The 25,031-nt window shown below is 38.6% G+C and overlaps 1 protein-coding gene and 1 long non-coding RNA gene across 9 annotated transcripts in view; both read left to right on the top strand.

Moving 5' to 3' along the window:
• LOC122567226 (serine/threonine-protein phosphatase 2B catalytic subunit 2-like) overlaps positions 1–25,031 on the top strand; it is a 232,276-nt gene that overhangs the window by 15,604 nt on the left and 191,641 nt on the right. The gene's annotated exons all lie outside the window — the stretch shown is intronic.
• On the top strand, positions 23,831–24,968 carry LOC122567243. The gene is made up of 3 exons (XR_006316734.1): positions 23,831–24,010; positions 24,098–24,150; positions 24,221–24,968. It is a non-coding gene; the product is annotated as an uncharacterized LOC122567243 (long non-coding RNA).

Genomic DNA, 25,031 nt, shown 5'->3' with positions numbered 1-25,031 from the left:
CCGCGATCAAGGACTTGGTATAGCCTGCAACTATAAAACCACCTACACATATAATATACACATATTCGCCACAATGTTACCATTTTGTGGCACGATACAAAAGGTTCGCGTGTATCGCAGCCGGCCGAATAAATCGGCGGGTTCGGGTGGGCGGGCAGGAAATTAAAACCCTCAATTAGTGCAACCTTGTAACCTTGTCAGCGAGTTGCTGCCGCGCCGCTGAGAATCGATACTTCTTCCTATAGATGCGCGAGTAGCGCGTTCGCCTTGTCAGATCCCGTTAACGGTATCCGAAAGGGAGGGGAAGGGCTAGGGGGTTGGCAAACGGGGGTTGGCGAGGCTTGGGAATCGACTTTTCGATTTAACCGCGTTGCATCGCTATCTTGCAATCGTTTCAGGAAGACAATTATTTAACGGGCCGGTGCTCGAAGAAAAATGTCCCCCCTTTTTCCGGTTCCTGAGCCGATCGACCCGGACAAACTGGAACGTCGATCGCGACGATTTAACGAGCTCAACTGCTCGTTCCAACAATTAAGAGAAAGGGATTCTTGTTTCTGCCTGCTTTCTTATTGCTCCCCGACCGATTTCTTTGCCATTTCTCCGTTGGTATTTTCGATATCGAGTATTAATAGAAATTACGAGCCTCGTTGGGTATCTTCTTTTCGTTAGATGGCTCTTTATTCGTGGAATTAATTTTAATCCTCGGGGACGCGGGTACGAGTGGTGTTTTTAACGAAAATGCGACGGTACGTTAAAAAGCTGGAGCGTCTTTAGGTTGATAAATTTTTACCTTTGAAATATCGACGCGACTGAAGCGTGGCCTCGATTTTACCTTCCTAATTAACAGCTTGATACGTAGTGCGAGACGGAGAAATGGAGAATTTCAACGGAAGCTTATGTAGAGTCCTAAACGTTATATGTCAAGATACATAGTAATCACGGGTTTAAATTTTCAATATACTTTCGATCTTTTCTACATTTACTTTGGTGTATATTACCGTGTTACACTTCGCCATCTCCGAGAACTCAAGGAAGACATTGAGTATCGTTTGAAGACTTTTTCCATGAAAAAAGAGGAAAAGGAAGACTGGTAGATCAAAGAGTCGTCTTTTAAGTAAATTTGTATATTTTACCTGTCGATTGCAGCGGAAATTGTATTTTTGCTAACTATCGTGGGTCAGCGATCATTTACGCAACACTGAATGTATTACGTTATACCGAATATATTTTAAACGATACAATTTACATGAATATTCGCTATTTTTCTATGAACGTATTTCTACCCATAAATATCCTTACTTGTAAAATATCTTTATTTTTCAATATACAAAGTGTATTATAATTTTCCTGGAATCGTCGTTTAATTCGTTATTGCGACTTGCAAAACACAAGTATGAACACGTGGTACGGATTACCCCTATTTATAGGTAGCCGATAAGAAAAGCAGGGTGACATTAGTCGGACTAATTGTGTGCTGGTGCATGTGCTCGTATCGATGTTTTTGGAATAGTTAGGGTAAATGATGCAAGAAGAGGCACGCTCGTAAGAAAAGCAATATACTTTTTGCTTAGAAGATATACGGATCGGGTAATAAATCAAGCTACGCAAAACGATTCGAATCTGTGTATGGTTTCGCAACGATGAAAGGGCTAATAGGTCTCCGAATGGCTTCCTTTCTTCATCCTTCGTGATCCTTTCGATATGAAATATTTTTATGCGGAAAATAATTTGTTAGAAACTATTCAAGATCGTTTTCGATACGTTGAAATAACGATACTTCAAACATTATTAGAAGCAGCGATAAGAAACAGATTCCAGTATTTAACAGTCGAGTATGAGTAATGGAAGAAGATCTTTAACGTCATTCACAATTTCATACTTTCATCTTATCTCTTTGCAATCTCATGAAATTGACGTAAGTTTCTGTCAACGGTAATCGGCCATTGTTTACGAAACACGTCATCGTACGCCAGCAATTATGAATCTGTTACTTTTCGATAGTACTGGAATTTCTATTACTCGTCACGTACTTCCTGCATGTTTTCAGAGATATACAATGAACGCGTCATTAAACATAATCGTACAAATGCTCGCGAACTGTAAGTTAAAAATATTCTATGATAGTCGGTCGCGTAGGTAATCTTCTTGCGACGATAGCATTCATATTGTACCTCAAAGTTCATGCACCTTCGAATCCTCGGAGAAGGCTGGATTATTATCGCCACGAGCATTGAACACTCTATCTTACACCGAGAAAAATAAATATAAAACGAAGGGCTTAACATCGGCAAACAACGGCGAACATGGTAACAAGATTTACGATGAGAACGTTCTTATATGATTTGATGGAATAATAATATGTAAACGTGAGATATCATCAGTTTTCATCATTCGAGGATTAACGTAGAAAAAGATAGAAATATCACGTAAAAGTAATAAGACGCGTATGGACTTTTGGCCTACAGATTGAAACAACGAAGGATCAGAGTATTCACCAGCTGAATGATCGTAGCAGGGTGTAGATGTTAATTCACGGATCAAGGGGCGGATCGTGGACAAAGACTCTCTGATGGATATCCCAAGTTGGAGAAATTCAGGTTCACGAGAAGGAGCGGCGACTAATCTTCGACGACCTCGCGCGACCCTCGCGCGGAAGGTCGTACCTTCATTTAGCATGGCGTCGTTCGCAATGAAACCAGGCCATCGACGAAGGGCGCACGAATTCATTACGTGGCCCGCTTTTCGAACCCAACGGAATATATCTGATCGAACTCGGCTTCCTTCTCGTTCCGCCCTCGGTTTTAATCTTTCCAGTGAATTCGCGAGGTTGCGTTGCCTGCATCGGACATGCTTTTTCGGCTACCAACTTCCACCCATTTTTGTTGCTTTGATATTAACCCCCGTTGAGAATAGAAGAGAGAAAGGAAGAGAATTGCGAAGGTGTAGTGGAATTATTTGGTGGATCACACTGAACTAAAAACTTGCAGAGAATAATTGGATTTTTATTTCTTAGTTATTACGATATTCGATACCTTTAGAAGTCTGTGAACCGAACAGTGTTACACGCGAGATTGAGTTTGCTTTGAATGGGCTGGAATTTTCTTACGTAGCATTGAGAATTTAATATTTAGAGAGAATGACAGTCTTTTTACTCTAGCGGTTATGGCACAGAAAAGAGAAGCAGGATCGTAATTACAGTTAGAATCTAATAAGTCGGAGTTAGAAATTTAGAGAGTCGGAATTTTTCTAGTATTTGAAAGCAGTAGAGATCGATAGATTAAGCAGTGCCTTATCCGAATTAAAAACGTATAATTATATCGCGAGTAGAGTACAGCAAGTCGAAGCTAAGCTTAGCTCTACGTAGAGTAAAAAAATTAAGGCGTATGTATACGTAAAAGGTTCGCAATGTCCCATCGAAATCAATCGGAAGCCCTTCAGACCATCCACTTATCGTTATCCTTCTTTTGGAGTACCGGAGGTCTGTCCCAGGACACCGGCCCACGTATATTCACGCATCAACAGGTGAACGATCGTTCTCCAATTTTACCAATGCGTGTCCCTCCGCTCTTAAGCCTGAACCCTTGCGAAACAAACAGCCTCTGAAAAAGAAAAAAAGAGAACCGAAAGCCCATTCCATATTTCATCGTTTATCCTAATCCCCGAATATATCTGCGACAATTGTAAAAAGAGCAGCAAAAGAGAACGCGCAGAATGAAGGCAGCATTATGAGAAAGGTAGAAGAGGAGAAAAGGCGAAGCGAGAGAGGGAAATAGAGAAGAGGCGAAGCAAGGGGCGAAGAGAGAAAGAGAGAGGCGGGGCACCGTGGCCAGATCAATACACACGGCCAACCCCGTAGTAACGCATAGAATACCTTATTCATAACATACCGTCGTGTTCGGTGTTTTCTTTCAACCCCCAACTCTCTCGGGCATCGTTCAGGCTCTGTGGTCAGCCTGTATTTACATGGAGCTTGGAAAAGACCGGGGGTTAAAAGAGATTCCCTAGTCCAGAGGGTTGTAGAGCCCTTCTCTCCGTCGGACGTTTAAAAGCTCGGCTTAACTCGCCGCGCGATCTGGGAAAATGTCGAGGTTGCCGCCGCCTCTGGAAGGCCATACACGATGTAAAAGGGAGAAAGACGGCGCGGGATCAATGAGCAAGAAGATTCGTTCGTGTGCATTGTCGTTGATCCTTCTGCTCCTTTCCGCCGGATTACCAGCGCTTCGATTTATTTAGAAATGACTTCCGTTTGCCGTGGAACGGCTAGAATCCTAGAGATAAATTGATTCTGCGGTTCCAATCCGGTTTCGGCACAGGCAATGGTTAGGGTTTGTTGGAACATCGTGATTAGGTATTGAATGGTTTCTACATATGTACGTTTTTGACGAGGTAGAATTTTAGAGTCTGTAGAAATCTTGGATCAGCGAGCTGATGTTGCATGACGTTTGTTGGAGATTCGGTTAAGGGCGAACATTCAGACGTTCGACTTCGAGACGACGTTTTTTCGGGGATGTTGCGTTCGGTTTTTCTGTGCACGAAATGTCTCATTGACGAGCTGAAATCTTAGAGCGAGCGAATGTCTTGGATTTTGGGACAAAACGACGTTGGATTCGTGTCGTTGAAGCTGGACTATGAAGAAGATCGAGGATTGAGATATCGGCTTTGAGAGTTTGAAGACAGATTCTTTGAGAAGTTTTTAAGCTTTACTGGACATTGATTTGGGAATTAAATTAATCTTGGAGGCTATCGTCAGTCGATTTTTTATCTGAATTCTGTTTGTAGGTTTTTTTGCAGCTGTAAGATGGTGACATTTGTTCGAGGGTAGGATTGAATCTTTATCCTGCTATGAGTCTACGTTTAAGCTTTTGAAAGAGTTTTTTGTCCTCTGATCGGTCTTTCGGATAGCCAAGGAAGCTGTCAGAGGGTTTAGAGACGCATTTATATTGATATGTAACCAGCCATCATCTCTATCATCTATTTAGAGCGTTCAGACACGTGTCAGGAGTTATTGATCGCCAGGCTTAGAGATTCGCTTAATTAATACAAGCCTACGTCTACTTTTATCTGTAATTCTATCTAGAATCTAATAAATCTACGACTTCCCTTTTAATAAGATAAATTTCCAAAAGGTATTCGGAATAAATTAAACAGAAGATCTTTGTATGTCGTGTTTTGATCGATCGCGTAGTTAAATTACGAAACAGCGATTCGTTGCGTTTAACATTCATTCTACGTTGATTGACGCTCGTTAAACAATATTTTCCTGAATGAGGAGACCCACGCTGCTCGATTAATCGTGCGACGAGCGAAGGTCGTTGGTTTTTCTCGTTTCCACGCGTTTCGATTATGAAACTTTTAATTATACGCACCTCTCCCACTAAACGGAATCAACTTGATATTATCTCACGACAGGCCTTCGTTTATTTATAAATCTCTGTCAGTCTGTGTCCACAGAGTGTTCTTACCGAAAGTTCTAGCCAGCTCCTCGCGAAAAAGATCTGTTACGTACCTGTTGGTATTCCTCGTTGAGAAACCTTCGCTTTGAGAAATATCTTTTTTTTTTTCAGGATTTAGAAATCTTCTTTTAAAGTTTGAAGTTTCATCCGAATAATTTGTCTCTGTCTTTTTCCAAATGACGCGCCGAGCTCATGAATTTTTATGAATTTTAATAATTTTCCAAGCGTTGCAAAAAATTTTCCCAATATTTCTTAATATCTTTCTTTATTAATTAGCTAATTCTGTTCTTTCTATTTTAGTGCAGATATTCGAGAAATTTCAAAAATCTTCTGCACCTTTCAGTCAATCGAAATTCAAATATTTGTGGAAACTTTTTTTGTCTAGAATATTCCATTTGAAAAATTTCATTTCTTTCGTACAAAATTATCTTCTAATTACAAAACTTCTCTTCTCGAAAGTTCTAATTTTATACGAGAGTCCATTCAATGTTATTGATAGTTGAATATTAATAATATTTGATTAATAACATCAGATTTGCTTTTTAAAAGATGATGCAATTTAAAAATTAGACTCTCGTCAAACAAAAGACGTTGTTTCGAATAAACATGTTATTTGGTTTGTACTTTTCTTCTTTTATCACGTGGAAGTGATTGTTTCGTTTATGAATTATTAATTATTGTCTGCCTCCGACATTCAGTGAAAAATCATTGCAAGAAAATTAGTACGATCTTTAATTTTTTAACCAGGTAACGTAACGATTTGCGTAATTCTTGCATTTTTTTTTTAACTGAATCTATGATCTTGTATTTATACAATCCTTTCGTATGCTGACGTAGATGCAAAAATGGACTGACAGCGTCACGTGTATGATAAAATGAGTTGCTTTAATGACTTTCTGGAGATTCATTCGAGCGTTATTCCAATTCCGTTTGCTTTTTCATCACATAAATCTGTTAGTTGATTAAAATCTTAACACCATCAAATACAAATCTTTAATGTGCTTACAGATACTATAAATACAAGATTGTAATTCCGATAACAATAAAGGCATATTTAATTATCTTTCTGTCTCAATAAACATGATCATTAATTTGGTCAACAATATCTGCAGATTCTTAATAATAGCAAAACACAGGTATCTAAAATTTCCTTTTTTAACGAATTTCTAATTCCAATGCTAAATCGATCTTTTGGTCTTTACGCCGTGCTACAATGAAACTTTTTAGAACCAGCAATTCCGTTGCAAAAAGATATAAATTATAGATTTTTCCCCTTTTCCATCTTTATTGACGAAAACGGTACAACGATGAAGTATAATTTAAAGAACAGAAATAGAAGATCGGAAGAATAATTTTTCTAAAATACCTCCGATTCCACGAAATCAGGAATAATTCATAAAATTAAATTTTCACAAAATCTATTTCTTCAAAATTAAATATTTATCATGGCGTCTTTGCCCAATATAACTAAAAGAAAAAAAAGGATGAGAAGAAGAAGAAGAGAATAAAAGAGTCGGCTATTTTCCTAAAAATTCCACAGTTCCACGAATAAAGGAATAATTCATAGAAACACACGCTGTTCAAATTGATTTCCACATAATTAGATATTTATCGTTCCACGTTCATCCATTTACATGGTTTCGTTTCAACGATAATCCAATCGAAAGATATCGAGCGTCTCCTTTCGTAAACGGCTCAGACGGAACCCCTGGATGGATGATGCAAATTTTAAATCTCAGAAACAGCGAGTAAGTCACGTCCCGGTATCGTAAACTCGGATGCAACTGTCGAGGACTGTAAACGAACGTCGTTCCCAGCGAAATGGACTCGAACGCCGGGATTAAACGCGAGAAGATTCTGCTGATCTCATTCTTCCCTTCAAGCGGAGGTGAAACGACGAGGTTACGTGGAATATCTCAAAACCTGGTCGCCATGACGATTCCCGTTGAAACGACAGGCTATTGAACGATACGATATTATCGTTATTAAAGTCATCATCGTCATCGTCCTCGTCACGACCAATCTCACTTTTATATCTGTAATAACCGTTTCCTCTAAAGCCGCTTTGAACTTCTCTCTGTCGTACTTCAACGTCTTTTCTTCTCTTTCCCCTTCTTTCCCTGTCTTTTCTTTCTTTTTTCTTTTTTTTTTTCTTGCTCAGGAAAATGAAGCCGAGAAAGAGTTAGATATATAACGAAACAAGTATATAGCCTCACTATAAATTTGTGTCGCCATATTTCGCGACATCGTTAAAATAGTGCCATTTCTTTATCAGTCCTCGTTATATCTGTTATCGAGTCCGCTCGCGTGAATTGTATCAATGAACGTCCAGTTTCACCGCCTCCTTTACGACTTCTTTGCTTCTTTTCTTTTACTTGCCTCTTTTGTCGTTGGATAATGTAGTTCGCATTACGATTTTTCATTACCTTTTGCTTTATTCATCTTTGAACAACCTACTGCAGAAAAATTGTGAAGCACCTGCAAATTTTGTTAACATATGGAAATTAATGCTACGAACGTACGACTGTACAAAGTTTTTAAAAGAGCTCTTTAAAGTAGTAGAATTTTAAACTTCAATTCATCATTATGTAACTTACTATAATGCTTGAAAGTTCGAAATTTAAAATCAGTCGAAAAATTTGTTATTAGCTTGAAATTGATGCCGAACGTATTAACGATAAACTTAGTAATTAAAATTAATTTTTATCGAAGCGATACATACGAGATAAATTTTGACGAGAAAATTGTTCAAAGTTAAAGAGCGGTAGAATTTCGAGCTAATTTTTCTCTCGATTCTTAATTCCTCTTATTTTAAAGTAATTCCTTTATTTGATCCTTCTTGTAACAAATTAAACGAGCTAATAGTTGCAAGAACACAGCACCGAATAGGACGAAGATTCGTGTTCGACCACCGCAGACTCATTCCCCTATCTTCAATCTCCTGCAGCAGCACTGCACTTATGTAAACTCGTCGATGAAATTACACTTCATATAACTAAACTTCGCATAGTAACAGGTCTCAATCAAATAACAGCAGATTACATTCGCCGTAACAGATCCAATTAGCATTAGCAACGAGCTACTTCAATTAATCAAGCAACAACTAAGATTTCCAATAAATATAGAATTCCAATTTCCACGATAGACACATCCGTCCTAACTGTAACTCGAATAACGGTAATTTCGCCTATATATCTTTCTTTTTTAAACCCTTCAGCAGCTCACTTATCTCTTTGGTCCTGTTTAACACAAGCTCGCATACATCCCGGACCCCATCTCCGTATGCTCTTAAAATCTGGCTTGGAACTAGGCTAAATTCCCGAAGGTTTGCGTTCCAGAACGCAAGCTGCGACGTTCGCCAGAGTTTAATTACCGCTTCTCACAAGCGACTGCTTCGACGATGCAGGAATTTTCCAAGCATCCTGCTGCCTGTAACGACGTATCCGTTTTCAAAGTTCCAGCCGAGCCTCGGTTGGGGAGTAGCTTTGTTCCCTGCGCTTCATTATTTTTCAACGCGCTCGCTGCTTGCTGGGAAGTAGGAGAAGCTGGAAAGAAGAGAGAGAGAGAGAGAGTGAGAGGCTTGGAAAGCTTTTCTGCTGAAATTTCTACGCTACGGTGCAGCTACGTTGCTCTGTTATTATCGTCATCGTTGCCATCTTCGATCGAGCCTTCTGTTCCTCATCCTTCTCTTTTATTCCGCGCCAGTTCTTGGTCGTTATCACCGAGACGAATCTTGCGTGGCGCCTCGGGGCTTCCGTCAGATCGAATGAAAAATTTATAGCCACGTCCTTCCGCTCGGATTTCCTACAGAAGAGTTTAACTAGGCGCGAGAAAAGGTCGAGTCTCTCTGTCAACGCGTTAGCAATAGTTTTAGATTGAGTCTATCGCGCATCATTCCTCAACAATTTTTTAGATTTACAGATTTTCTATACGTGTTTCATCGCATGATATTTCGTTTTCGTTTCGTGCATTGCAGTTTCTCACCGGGTTTATCACGATATCACGAGCGACAGTTCCCTGGAATTTGTTAGTTTTACATTTTCTATACGCATTCCTATTATATTTCGTTTTTGTTTCATTTGTCGTTAGAACAGCTTCTTCGAGCATCTGGAAATTGCTCGTCTCTGACTGTATCTTCTTCTATCGAAACTTAAATACGTGCCTTCCTTTAAAAAATCTGTATGATACGTGAAACGATTGGTCGTAAATATATTCCACGAGAAGAGGGAACATCGATTCTTAAGTGATAAATATTGCTTAAAATAGTAAAGATACCCCAAAAACCATAGCATTAATTTTAGACATTTTGCATCGTAAATTAATCATTTCATCCAAAGAATTTATACACGCAATTATCTTTTCCTAAGCTTCCTAAATTTTGAAATTTGTATGTAGTATACCTATTTAAAGAAACCAAAAGCTGGAAATTCGTAGATTCTTCGTGTTCGAAGGTTTCAGACGAAATAATAATCTCGAAGGAATTTTTGACAAATTCTTAACGATATTTTCAGCTTGCCTTAATTTCTGCGAATGTCTTCACACTCATAGACTTTACGCGCGCGTTTTGGTAATCGTACAGTTCATTTTCTATATTTCTAAACTTACAAATATATCGAGTTATGTGTTTACTCGTGTGACGATTCGCAAAGCAACACTCTATATGCAATATATTTCTCTTTAATAAACGACATGTCGCGCCGGTCGATACGCGTTGTCGCGCGTTGCGTTTTCACACGCACGCCTCTTACAACGCGCAAGGCCTCGTCGTGCACGCGATAAATATAATGACGACGTGATCAGAGAGAAGAGAAGAGAGAGAGAGAGAGAGAGAGAGAACGGGTGTCCTTTCAGGTGAGTCTGCGGTTCCACCCCGCTTTATATACCTGCCGCAACCTTTCCACCGAACCAAGGTGGTCTTTTTTTACGCCACGTATACGTGAACACCCTGGTAACTCTAGAGCGCAAAGGGTGACCAGATTGACGGGAATCATCGCGTGGAACGGAAATTTTTTTTCATTTTACTCGGTTAGAGACGTAGTTTTTCAACGAGGTTGTAAGAAAGTAGGTCATAGGCGTGTTTTTGAGAAGTCGGATTTGAGGTGCAGTCGAATGGTGGAAGTTGTCGTAAAAGTTCTCACAAATGGTATTCAAAGGTTTAGGGAAAGTTTGAATATTCCTGGCGAGGTTGTTAACTGGATGATCGATTGTTGTAGTTATCTCGTGGAATTGACGATAATTAACGATATCGTGTGTTGTGTAGTTGTTATTGCCAGATAAAGAGCAGGTTCTAATACGTTGTAAAAATTATCGTCGCATAAATTCTGTAGCTTCCTCGTAGATTTCCAGAAGAAGAATATCCAGAAGGATCGTTCGAAAGCATTGCTATGTAACCAGTCTCGTTGCTTTATCAATCCGTAACAACATAGATCTGTAAAAATCCATAATTCACTCGAAAGAGCAACGTCATTTCTATTTTAAAAATAAAAATCACTAATCGCTTACGAATACTCTGAACTCGACTTAAAAATAATCTACAGCTAATTTCAACATCTTTAGAACTAATTCCAGAGAAACTCGAGCCTCGAGATATTCAAATTTTCCATCTCTGCGAGTTTCTATTCTTGCCAACAACAATCAGAATCCACTTCTCGCCCGATTCGTCCAACTTTACAAATTCGCCGATCCCTTCACCATATCTTTGCTCTTTAAATACCTCTCGTGTCTCTCTGGTAGAGACCAGGCGGTTTCCATGCGGAATGATCGACCTTTTCTCGCGTTCCCAACGATGGAATATCGTCGGCCGGCCCTCCAGGCTCTCACGCTCGCCTTCCTCGTCTCAAGGCTACTTCTCCTCGTGGCAACGTGTCGGATCTCTGCGTCTTACTTACGTGTCACTGCCCTCGACTACGATCCTCTTCAGCCTCGGTCGGACAGCCTCAGCCAGGTTGCGTTCCTTTGTGTCGACGACGCTTGCCAAAATCACGAGAACCGTGAAAACGCTAGTTACGCGCGCGGACGAGGGTCCCGTGATGAAACCACTTGAACCAGAAGAACACACAGAGCCAGGTGAACTCTGGTATCCGGATGATGAATACTTTCGGACCTCTTCTGTCGCGTTTCCACGCCAAGGGTCTTTCTTTTCGCGTATAATGACACGTTTCTCAATACGTGTTTGAGAGTCTGACGATGTTGTCAACGTCTGGGTTGTTGGTTTTCGGAAATGTTTGCTGTGCCAGGAAGACGTTGTCCGGACTCGAGCACTTACGTATTATTTGTGGTTCTTAGCGAGGTCAGACAGCTCGATGAGGATGTGTCACGAATGTTCAAGGTTATTTGCCAGTTACACTGCTGGCCACAAACACTGTTAGCACACCAGCTGACGTTTCGTTAGATTTAGATTTAAATTAGAGTTTCAAAGGAAGTAGAAGGTAGGAAATGTTGAAAATGTAAAGTTATACAGAATGCACATGATATGATGAAAAGGCGTATAGAATATAGTGCTTTCTGTAAGTACGTTCTACTTTTTAAATTTATGTTCTCAAAAGTATGAATTTGCATAAAAATGAACCATCTAATCATTAAGGTCATGTAATTGACGTTCAAGATTTACTTGAAGAGTGTAGGTCATCGTGATTGTATTGTTGGTGTTCACGGTCATTTAGAAGTTATATCAAGGTTGTATTATCGATGTTACTCGAAGGTCACAAAGAGTCGCCGATGTTCTGTTTATTGACGCTCAAGTTCATTCGAAGACGCGAGGATCGTTAAGGTTGCGCTATTAGCAGTGAAAGTCCTTTAAAGGTCACGACCAAGGATAGTCGAGGTCGTGCGTTTATATCTGTCTAAAACTCTGCCGAGTAATCGTCGTCCAACAAATAACAGTAAAATTTACTGCGCTTCCATTTCAATAAAAATAACTCCTATATTATAGGAATTGTAGCAAAATTTTCTTTTAACTGTACTCGAAAAGTATTTGTCCATGTTTTTACACGTTTGCAACAAACATCGTTTTGTTCATGAAGTATAATCAGTGCCTACGAAAAAAAAAAACAGTAAATTATTGAAAAATCGAAGTGTCTACAACGACCATTCAACAATGCTGTATACAGTTCCAGGAAAAGCTGTGGAATTATTTAAACGCGTGTCAGTCGGCCATGCAAACGTATTTAAACGCCGGATCGTGGCACGTGGGAGGCATTATTTCACGAAATTGAAACGTTCTAACCCCGAACGCGCGCGTTGTATCGCAAAATTAGGAACGTAACGCGAGCGGAACGGTGTTAAGCGAGCACGTGCCGAGCGCAAGCTGCGACAGAGTTGCACGGACGTGTTCCAGATGCGGGCAGGCGTCTGAATTAGCACTTTTATTGCCACAACATTTTTCTTCGGCCACGTTAGCTGTCATCGGCACTGTCATGGTTCTGTTATACCTCTCTGATCCCCGTAATCGGTCTAACATCTTGCAAATTGTCCGATTTATTCGTGCCGCGTTGCTCGACGACAAGCGCGTATACACGCGTTTGCGGTCCGCCTCGCGTTTAATCGATTTTCGATGGGAATTGTTGGAAGTTTGAAATTGGAATACGCTGGGACGATAATTTCGTTTGAGTTTTCCTGATGAGATTTCTAGTTTGTCGTACTTAAACTGAATTTCAATTCCTTTTCTGGATTTTAGATTCGAGCGTAATGTTTATTAATGACACGTATTTACTTGTTTTATTTTTCTTGTTGATCGTAAAAGATTAGTCATTTTCCGAACGATTCTGGCGATGAGAAGAATCGATGGCCGAGTTGGAAAGTACAACCCATAAGTGTTGTGTACCTGTAAATAAACTATATTTAAGGTTTTACGATTTTTTTCCATAATAGAATAATAGAATAAATAGAATCGATGGTTATAATACGAATTACAAATAATCACGAACAAGGTAACGTTGCATTCGTACGATATTTTATTTACAAATTTTCTGTTCGGACAATTTATATTGCTAGATTTTATTTTTAACATTGTGACAATAAAAGAGAACTCCAAGAATTCGCTGAATACTTCTATTTATTGCCTTTTAAAATTCTAGGGTTTTAGAAAGTGTGAAGAACTCGAACCATTCATGACACTAATGGTAATATTTCTTTTCTAAATTCATGAACATCTTTGTCGTATTTCTGTGTTAAAATTACGTTGTGTCAAAATTATGTTGCACCTATTTCTGTGTAAATTTCGGTATACTGTAGCTTGTATTATTTCGTTCACTATTCAAAAGGAAAATTCATCTCGAGAGAAGTAATCTGAATTTAAGGAATCAGTAGAATGAGACGGTCTGAGGTCAGACACGCCCACAACCTACGTACTTCGTATATTCTCAATCAAAAAATTCATCTGTTTATATTCTCCAAAGGAGTTTGACTTGATCGAAAGTTCTAGATTATCAAGCGTATTGCCAGATGGAAAGTTCTATGGATTTGGAAACTCGTTACCGAACAGTCGATTATCGGCGGTGGGGGGTGAAAAGGTGATTACACCTTTAACCGAGAGGCCGAGTTTCTTTGAACACGAAAGAAGAGAATCGTTCGTCAGTAATCAATGAACGATAGATAACGCGGATGCTTTTTCACGGAAAACACTTTCCAGAGCACTCGCACACCTGGCGATGAATTTCAAGGGAACTCGTTATTTGTAACGAGATATTGCGCCGCTAACGGGTCAACGATTCTCGTTTCTTTAATTAAATCGATAACGAACCGGGGGCTTCGTGATCCGGTGAAATTTCACCAGGCCTTTAAACCAATTTTTCCGAGTTCCGAAAATTCATAAAGTTGTAGAATTTTATACGACCGATCAGCATAATTTATGGAAAGTATAGAAAATTGAATATTCGAATATGAAAGTACTGCACTAACTACGTGTAAGCTGTTTGAAGATCATGTAGCCCGTTTTTGGTTTAAACAAGAAATACCTACGGACGTAAACATTTTGAAATTATATAGTAAATGCATGACATTTTGTAATAAACTGTGACGATAATTAAAATTATAGGAAACAATATTTTCAAAATATTCAAGTATTTATCGATTCAAATATTTCGTACTAATTTATCAAACGAACGTTTCATTCCAACACGAAATAAAGAAACAATTTTGGTAATGTGAGATTAGTTAATATCATTGCATTGGATTTTAAAATTGCTCTCTTATAAATTCAAAATATATATATTTTCCCTTCATTTATTTTATATCTATATCGATTAAAGGAGAGAGATGGAAAATTCGATACATGTTTGCTTCGAATATGTTACTCGTGTTTCTTCTCTTAAATTTATTACTTGAAATCTAAATGAGGTAATCGAATCGACAGAGGATACAAATCGTTCGAAATTCAAATTAATCGACTGCACATTTTGTAAATTTCCCAATTTTATTACGTAGATAATTAGCGTTTAAATTTGAAAAAAAAAACAGATGATTTACTTCGATAATAAAATAACAATAAATCCCGAATTAAATTTCAAATGTAATATTTGTAACATTACATTTCTCTCTGCTTGTTAATTAACGGAGCTCGTTCCTAAGCAACAAATACGGTAAAACTATTATTAGTTATATTCTCCCAAGAAGCGTGTATTAAATTCCAAAGCTCAATAATCTTCGAGATACATGTACTTTTAAAACACATTTCGAATCCTAAAGTGTTATACTAAATTCCACAACTAGATAGAGTAAGTCCTTTTCTCGCTGGACATTTTTCTTCCATTCTCTTCCACTCGTGTCGACGGGCGAAAGTGCGATTCTTCTTTGGGATAGTTGGGGATCGTGTCGTTGTTGTTCGAGTTTTGTTTCGCCGGCTCCTTCGAGAAATAACCGGGTTCGGCTCTCACGGAAAGTTTGGTTTTCGCGCGGAAACGTCATGAAAATTGAATCGACATCCCCGGCACGACCGCGTTTCGCCACTTCCGACGTTTCGCCCCGTATCCAGCCGAATTAATACCTTGGAAAACAAGATCCCTTCAACCCTCTTCTATCGTCCCGAGGAACAGTCTCAATTCTCGTTCGTACGATCGTTCAGACAAACTTCCGGGGCCAATAGACTATTTCCGTTTTTCAATTTTTCCTCACTCTCCAGTATCTATTACGCCTCGTTTTCTATTTTCTTCAGTCCCTTTCCTTTTATTTTGTGGAAATATTGTTTGTCGACAGACTGCGGATTTTTTAGGAGGATTCACATTTTTGAGAATATAAATAGGCAAGTAGAACGTAGTAGGTAGGAGATTGTTTTAAAGATCGGTTATTGTAGAAGGCATTGTACTTCGAATGTCTTTATGTTTCTCCGTAGTACGTGTAATTCTGTGCAGTTTTGCACTTTCAAATAAATTCGTGTAAATGCATAAAAATCCACAGTCCATTTACTTGGTACTGTAATCACGCTATTTTATCTTGCTATCGTAATTAACATTGTTATAGAGTTATAAAAATTCTGTAATTATTATAAGGAGAAAGTATATATATATATATATGTACATTATTCAATGATCATGTAAGAATTTCGTTATAATATATAATATTACTAGAGAAATTAATTTTGAAACAAATTCATGCACGTGAAATAGCATTTTTATATTTAAAAATCGTCGCTATAGAGAGTTAGTAATATTGATAAGAATCAAGCTATCGATTAAGAAACACACGTGGATGCGAAAGATACGTCATGCTTAATTTTGAAAACAAGTGACCACAATCTGCCGAATAATTCTAAATCCATTAGTCTTCATAAGATCGCATAAATTCTGCTCGAATATTTCAAAACTCCTCGAACTAGCCAACAAAAGCAGAACTTTCGCCGCACTTGCAGAACGATGTTCAACAATTCACGTTTATTCTGAAAACATGGTACCTTGGCTGCGACGACGCACCAAAAACAGATCCGCTTTATCCGTTTGCAAGCTTCGAACGAACTTCGAAAATTGCTAGTTTTCCAGCAACAAGATCGACATACAGATGAGAGTTTCCCGCAATAATGGGAGAATTGAATCAATATTCCGAGACGGGAGGGCCACTCGATGGCGGTGTGTGATTAAAATCGATCGAATTGATTCGTCCCGGTATCAAGAGTGTCCGGGTAGGCTCTCGTGACTGGCTAAATGGGTCGAGAGCTTGGCACACGGAATCGCGGATTGCTGTTGCCAAATTCTGCGAATGCTTCGCACTGCGGCTACACGATCGTGTACGTATCGCCATGCGTGTATCGGGATTTCGATTCGATCGATGGACGATCATGTTGGAATTCCGAATTTCTAGTATACAGTCTATCGATTTTCATTGACTCTAGCTCTTCGGGATATGTAAACGGTGAGCTTTGCGGTCGCTCCGGTCGTTTTGGACGTAGAAAACGACTTTAGCGATAGTTTGTGATTGTAAAAGTGAATTATCGTAAACTGTTGCAGTAGAAATTTCGTGTCAAGTTGTACGCAAGTTTATGCTAAGTTTTATGTCCAGTTGCAGTAATTTATGGTTTGGATTAAGAACAGTGGATCTTACGAAAAAACGGCAGTATATCAACATGTAACGAAGGAGATTGCATTAAATTTAGGGAGCTAAAAAGATGCTTCCGTAAGAAAGCCATGCCGAAAAATTTCATTTTTCCATCAACACCTAAAAGCGTAATATTCCAGCACCCTGTTGAACCCATAATACAACCCTTTCAATCCAGCCTGCTGTAAACTACTTCAAACTCGCTCATACCTCATCCACGCGGTAGCTCGATACTACGAAACACGCGTCGCCTCCATCGACTCGAGCTCTCGGGCTACGCGATAAATTTCTCTTGGTTGCTGGCTCGACGATGATGAATCGTTCCATCGCAAACAAAAAACCAGAACCGGTGCGGCGTCTCTCGCTTTCGGCGAACTCTGCGAATAGCGGAGAGAAACTTAGCGCAGTCCATCAACGAGTTTGATCGATCGATGGATGTGGATGGATCATCTTGGTGGGTCGAATGGTTCACGTTTGACGTGTGTTGCGACACACGGTTCCCTTCGGAACCGCGATGGTCGACTAAGCCGTGGATGCAGCGGTTCTTCATCCCGCAACTCTGTCCTCGAACGCGGATCGATAGGTTCGCGCCAGCGTAGTCGAAACCGAAACCATCATCGTCCGTCTTCCTCGCCCTCTCTGCTCTCTGCCTCGTCTCACCCTCTTTTTTCTCCTCGTTCCCTCTTTCCTCGGCCTTCCTCATCGAGTCCGCACGGTCACCGGTTCGAATACACGCCACGCGTCGCCGATGCATGCGCTCCGAGGATCGATTCTGAACGTTGCCCATGAATTCGCACGAACGTGTTCTTCAGAGGGGTCAGAAGAAGCTAAGATTGGGACATGATTGATGATTGTAGTAGGGTGTTGGTTGCAGAGGGATTACAAAAGGAGGACGGGTTTGACGAGGTTTGTGGAAGTTCGAAAATGTTTCAGATGGTCCCTCGTCGTTCTGAGGGAAGGTTAGGTGCATCAAGGTTCGAAGAAGAGCCTTTTGAGGCAACGAGTTACGTATTTACAGGCGTACTGGTTATCTGATTTTGGTATCTTAAGGTTTGCATGGGTTGAAGCAAGTTTGATAATGCGTGAGCTAGTTTGAAGATGTTTGAGATTTCTTTTCGCTCTAATTTTAAGTGTAAGAAAATTTAGGTTGGAGCATTTCGAGGCAAGGAATTAGGCATCTGAGAATTGCCATGCAGTTGTAATATTGTGGATCCAGAAATGAAGAAGACTATGGAAACTTATAGATTTTGGTGGTTGAGAAATATTCAAATGAAAAATGTTGCTCCTCGGTACCCTGAAAATATAAAGGTCGATGTGATGCACGAACTTCTGTTGATTATCTGGCAAATGTATAGATACTTTTACGGGTCACTGTGTTTTATTCCCCTTTCCTTTTTTGATTGAATAAAAATTCTAGGAGAAAAAAGTCGAGGTTGTTTTATCGTTTGAACACTCGATAAGTAGGCTATTGGGAATAAAACTCCCGTTCGAGCTGACTTCGATTTCATAAGCTGCATTAAAGGCTCGTAAAATCGTGCAATGAAAGTCGACGGAAACGTGGCCGACCTGGTTATCGGGAATTTCAATTTGTGCCAAAGTGTTAGCCCATTTTTCCAAGTTGAGTTTCAGGAAGAGGAGGAAGACCGAGTGGGGCGTATATTGGCATGGTTTGTTTGATCACTCTGATTTTGATCGGTGCAAGAGCATGGAAATTAGGTTGCGGCAGTCGTGACTTTAAATCTCTGGTTGTTACAATTTCAAGGTCCAGAGATGAAAATTAAATCTACAATTTTGGAATTAATAAAAATACTGCATTATCAAGGAAACAGAGTTACGTTACACTTCAAATGAAAATTCGAAATATTTCGTACAACATACACAATATATTCATACAAAGTTTCTGACAAGCGTACGCACTTCAAAAAATATATTCGCGCTCGCGAAGATCAAAAGCTTTTTTAATCAACGACAAAGAAGATGCAAGTAGTAGCTAATAAATTTTGAAATTTGATATAAAACACATCGCCTATCTTAATTCTCTTTTTCTTTAGGAGACCTTTGCTGTACGTTTATTTCGCTGAATTTTTCCAAATTACAGTAATACGCTTCGCGTTTCCACCTGTCCGCGTTCCACTTGTTGGCGAAAAAGTTTCCAGTTTCGTGCACGCTGGAAATATCAAACGATATACCACGAGATGACGTCCGCGGTAAATTTTGTGCTTCCCGCGGCGATGTCAATGCTTCCAGCATTCGACGCGAATAAATAACGATCGTTCGACCACACCAAATGGCATTCTCCACGTAGAAACCATATTACACCTGTTCCTCCATCCATTCTGCGCACACATTCTCTGTTAAACATTTCTCACAGAAATAACCCTCCTATAGTACTCTAGTTACGATATTCGCGTAAAATATCTCGTACCTTGACATCACGTCATATGTAACTTGTAAAGTTAATATCAGAGTTACCAGTAATAATGCGCACCTGGATATAATATACGTAAATGTAGAAGTAGATAAAATTATTAATCGATGTTATAATATTACGTTATTAATGTTGCATTAATTATATTATATGTTTATTGTGTGGGAAATGGATCAGTATGGAAAGGAATATGTTGTGAGATGCAAGAGTTCAGAAGGTGAAATCACGGAAGTTTATCGATATTTTAATTGTATTATAGAAGTCAGTATTTTGATTTTTCGTTGCAAATATCTCCAAATTTTGTTTAAATAAAATTCAATATTAATTTAACCAAACTCATTCACGACACGCGTTTGTAACAGATGCAAATATAAGAAATAAAATCTTTCATTTTCACGTACTTTGTAGTTTTGGAGTTACAATAACAAGGAGGGACGTTGATCGTAAAGATTGAAGAAAATATGAAATTTTCTAAGAAAAGAAGCTTGCCGATTGAAACGCATTAAAATTAAATTAAACGCAAGGATAATCGAACAAATGATTTATACAGATTGCGGCACTCGTTAATGCCCTAAGCGATTTTCCAATTTCCTTATAAAGTCTCTAAGGCTAAATATTAATCATAAAAGCGTGTTTCAAAACAAGTGGTCAATAAAATATACCGATATCAGTTAATGAAATCTTTTAACCCGTTTCATCGATGCATTTCAATATCCACACATGACTTCCTTTTTTCCAATTTCCTGACCGTATGAAAACAGAATAGTCCATTGGTATTTTATCCGGCGAAAGTAAAAAGGGAAAACCGACGCGAAACAAGAAGAGCATCAATTTTCAGCAGGACTCTCCATTCGCGATCCAGAGTCGTAATATTTTATCTTTTTATTTCTCGATTCTACGGTCTCCTTTTTGCCTTTACGCTCGAAGCAGCTGCAGATGCACGCTCGTTTGAGCGTTACAAGGCTCGATGCGTCCGCAAACGGGTTATTTCATTTTTAACATCGACGACCTGCGCGGCCCTTTACCGCCCTTCTCTGTGTCTTTTATGTATTTTTCCACCCCGCCAACCTATATTTCTCTCTTCTCTTTTTTCGGAGTTTCTTTCGGTATTTTGTTTTTCCTGCTTCCCCTTTTGCATATTCTATAGCATATTATTCTATATCTGATATGAAATATTCCTCCGCAAATATTAAAATAAGCCAAACGATGTCCTCCAATTCCCACACTGTCGACTTTATTAAAAAAGTTCATACCGCCTTGATTAACCAAACGCAACATCGAAATGTTCCAAATAGACATTTAAATGTTCCCTAAAATTGTCCCAACGACCAACGTTATTCAATGACCTTTCAAAAACGAATCATCGATTACAAAATTAGTAGCACGCTTATTAAACAAACTCGACGTGGAGAGATCGGAATACGGATTTAAAAGTTTCTCGAAATATTCCCAATTTTCGCGTTTTCCCACCCCTCCAATCTACGCTGGTTCAGAAAGTGTAGATACGGCATCGCAAATAAAATCATTTAAACGCGCAACTGTACAAAACTTTTATGCACTTGTTACAAGCGTTGCATAAAACATTTTCATGTTTCGCTTTCACTGTCAATGATTATCACGATTAGCTACATTTCTAACATTTAAAATTAATCTGAAAATGTAAATGGCGTCTACTAGCAACATTCGAATATTTTCACGAACCCGTACATTTTTCTCTCTCCTTTTCCTTTCTTTCGGAATTTTATTTTTCATGCTTCCTCCTTCGTCTCTCTGCAACGTTATTTCGTTTCGTTCGCAGACGACACGCTGGATATGCACGATCGACCGTGCATCCTCGAACCGTCGCTTTTGTCCAGGCGAACGAACAGAATGCTTTGACGCGTACGAACGAAAGTTCGCCCTTCCATTGCAAATCGTTTCGAGCGAATTGCTTTCAAACCGGAGAGAAACGCGCGCCTTCGACCAACCCCTTTGACTCGCTCGTTAAGAGCAACCTCCCTTTACACCCGCTCCTGTTTTTAATTCGCTTTTTCAATTGTGTAACGAATCGAACATTAGATTGATTTGATCCGGCATTTTCATTCTTTCCCCGCTCTCTGTTCTTTCGCCTTTTTCAAGATTGCCCCGCGGCTTAATTCATTGATTGAAACGCCGATTCTAATTGGTTTCCAAGTTATTTTGGATCTTTGTTCCGTGTTTTGCATGTGAGGTTTTTATTACTCTTCTTATCTCTGTTCAATTAGCAAGTTTAGATTGAGACGCGTGACTTTGGATCACGGGATCTGTGGAATTCGGGTTATATGTTCCTTATTGAGGATATATGTACATATACAAGCACATACATACACACATATGTATATAGGGTGTCATTGTTCAATGTGCTCAAGGATATCCACTAATCGTAATAATTAATATTAAGGTACAACCTTCTGGTATAATTCTTCAGTACAATACTTAAGAAAATGTTAATAGAAAAGTATACAGGGTGTCACATTTTAATCGATCCACGCAAGTATCTCTTAAACTGTACGTTATCCGAGAAGGCGTTTCAAATGAAACTTACTCTGTTTCGAGGAGGACGTCTTGTGATAGTCGCATATCTTATCGTATTCAGGTGAATACTTGCTATCGAGATTTCAAGATCACATTTGTTTTTAAACGAAGCTGTACATTTTTGTATACACCATTTGATGCATTTTTTAATTCTCTATAAAAAAGTAAGCGAGATACTGAAAAGAAAAACGAATAGTTTAAAAGATAATTCAACCTCAATCCAGTAGAACTCATCGTATGAAAGACAAGGAAACGCAACACGGTGTTTTTATGTGTATGTCTTCCTTGTCTTTGATACAGTAGTCTTTAAAAGAAAAAAGTATCTTTTAAACGGAACATCTTCATCGCACAATTATCTTAACACATTCTTGTAGAGAGTTAAAAACTACATGGAAAAATATGGTGTATAAAAACACGTATAGTTCCATTTAAAGGACAAAGACTAAACCTGAGACCTCTGAAACATCTGCACACAGACAAGAAACAGAACAAGTTTTATTTGAAACACTTTTTCGAATGATACATAGTTTAGGAAATTTTTGCATGGGCAGATTAAAATTAGACACCCTGTATAATTTTCTATTTATATTTACTTAAGTATTGTACTGAAGAATTGTACAGAAGGTTATACCTTAATATTAATTATTATGATTAGTGGATTGAACAGTGCACCTAATATTAGCCACTTTTTGAATATCTATAATTTAATCTATAATTTACGTTAATTATATGTAATCCTATAAAAAAAAAAAAAAATGATAAAGTTAGGAAGCTTTCTTCTAATCGTTGATGTATGCGGTCGATTTTAGTAGCATCGTTACTACGAAACAAATGTTGGGTTGGCAACTAAGTGATTGCGGATTTTATAATTACCACCCAATGACAAAATCCGCAATCACTTAGTTGCCAGCCCAATAGCATGTGCATACAAAGATACACGCAAGTATTAAACGATACAGATTTCTCAAGTGAAAGATGTCAGCTGTTACAAGAATAGAAAGTGATAATTATGTGTACGTAATTAATTTATAAATTGCATGGCGTTGTGCACGGAGGGTCAACGGGTCAGAAAGCGGCGCAAATCCGGGTGCCTGGCGCTATCAAGATATTTCACGGCTATGGAATTCGTGGAAAGATCGATCGCCGGCTCGCAACAGATAGCGAGGCCGATTGCGATTGCGTGAGACGGGGAAACAAATCAGCGGCCACGGTCGAAGCGGCCCGCGAAAATCGCGCGATAAATTCGGGTTATAAAGCTGTTCTCCCCGATGGGCCGCAATGATTTTTACGATCCATGCAATTCCACCGTTTTCTCCAAATCACCGATGGTGTCCCTACTTCCCTGGCAAAACACACGGCCGGCGTTTCTCAATGTAATCCTGATGCCGATATATACGTACATTTGGCCCGATTGAATTCGAATTTCGAGGGTACGTGATGCACGACGATCGCGGAGCTCCTGCAGCAAATTTATAGAAATTTTGGGGAATTGAAAAGACGGGAGAATTGATGCGATATTACGCTAACGCGAAACAAATATCTATTTTTAGACCTGCTAATATTTCTTGATGTTTATGGAATTTTTTAAGTATTTATTTATTTTAAGTATTTATTTAATATTACTAATCAATAGGATTAGTTAATCAAGAATTGAAATATTCTTCTGTGGCGAAATAATTTCAACAAGGTTATCGATACACAAACTTAGTATTTAAAATTAAGAATCCTTTAGAATTTTTCTAAATTTTTTTGAATTTCTTTCGAATTTTTCTTTTTATTGTACATGACCTGTATCATTTTAATAATTTTCACGAAACATCTACATAAGGAAGAGACATTCTGCTTCGAAAATAAGGCATGGCTCGGATCGACAGTATCACGATAACAATTGCAACATTCTCTACGTCATACAAACAGTGTACTATTACGCAACAACTTATGTTTCGAATATTACGAATAGTTTTGCATAGAAGTAATGCAGGAAGCGTAGAATCTGCGGGCTGCTTATCGAGCAGGAAACCGCGGCGCAACAGTTAAACCGATAAGGCATTATGTACGCAAGTGACACATCGTGTTACGTGTACCTTTTAAAAAAAAAACCATAACGTTCTAACACATCGAAAACTTATTTCTGTTTCAGGTAAGTGTACTTGGGAAAATCAAACGCCGTAGAATCGTTCGACCACGCGTTGGGTAAGAAATCCTTTAAATTAAGCTACCGTCTGATTGAACTACGGTCTATTAATTTCATCTTTTATCGTAGCGTTCAATTTTTCATCGTCTGACGAGGCTCTCGATTCGAGCAATCGCGGAATAAATATAGAATAATGTATAATGGCGACACAATAGAGGATTCCATGTTGTTCGTTACGCGAGAATTGTTATTGCATCGCCATATGGACACGCCATATTGGCCACGCGATGACTATAATCCTCTAATAACGTCGACAAAGATCTATAGACAATCAAAGTTTATATGCATTTATAAAAGTTTGGCTTACGAAGAGATATTAGAAACACACAATTTATTATAAATTACATATGGACAGAAAATAACTTTGAATTTGCTCAGCATAATAATCTTTCGCACTCTGATGATTTCCGTATGGAGTTATTTATTATAGGCGTTTCATAATTTCATTCGAGCGCAAAGAGTCGGCAGTGCATTTCTGGAAGAATTGAAAGGAACGTAATGCATTTAGAACTACGAAGTATTACGTAAGACATTGTTCGAAACAATTAGAGCATTGCTACTATATTGCATTGATCAAACAAATTCAAGCAAAAGCGAATAACGCTTGTAGGCTTGATAAATTGATAAAGATCGATCGTAAGATAGTAATAAAAAGTGATTTTTGTGTTACGAAAAAAGAAGCTGATATAAAAATCAAAGAAAGATAGCTCTCTAATTGTTTGAACGGTATACTCAATCGAACAATTTTATGTAGGTTTAACGGTGTGTATACACTTTTGTGAAATAGCATTTTGTATTTTTCTGCTCCTTCTTATCAATATGTAAGTATAATAAATTATATTATTTTTAAAAGTATACGTCTAAATTCAATTAATACAAA

This window comes from Bombus pyrosoma, linkage group LG4 (genome assembly GCF_014825855.1).
Source record: "Bombus pyrosoma isolate SC7728 linkage group LG4, ASM1482585v1, whole genome shotgun sequence".
Lineage (NCBI taxonomy): Eukaryota > Metazoa > Arthropoda > Insecta > Hymenoptera > Apidae > Bombus > Bombus pyrosoma.
This window is presented reverse-complemented; position numbering and strand designations above follow the sequence as displayed.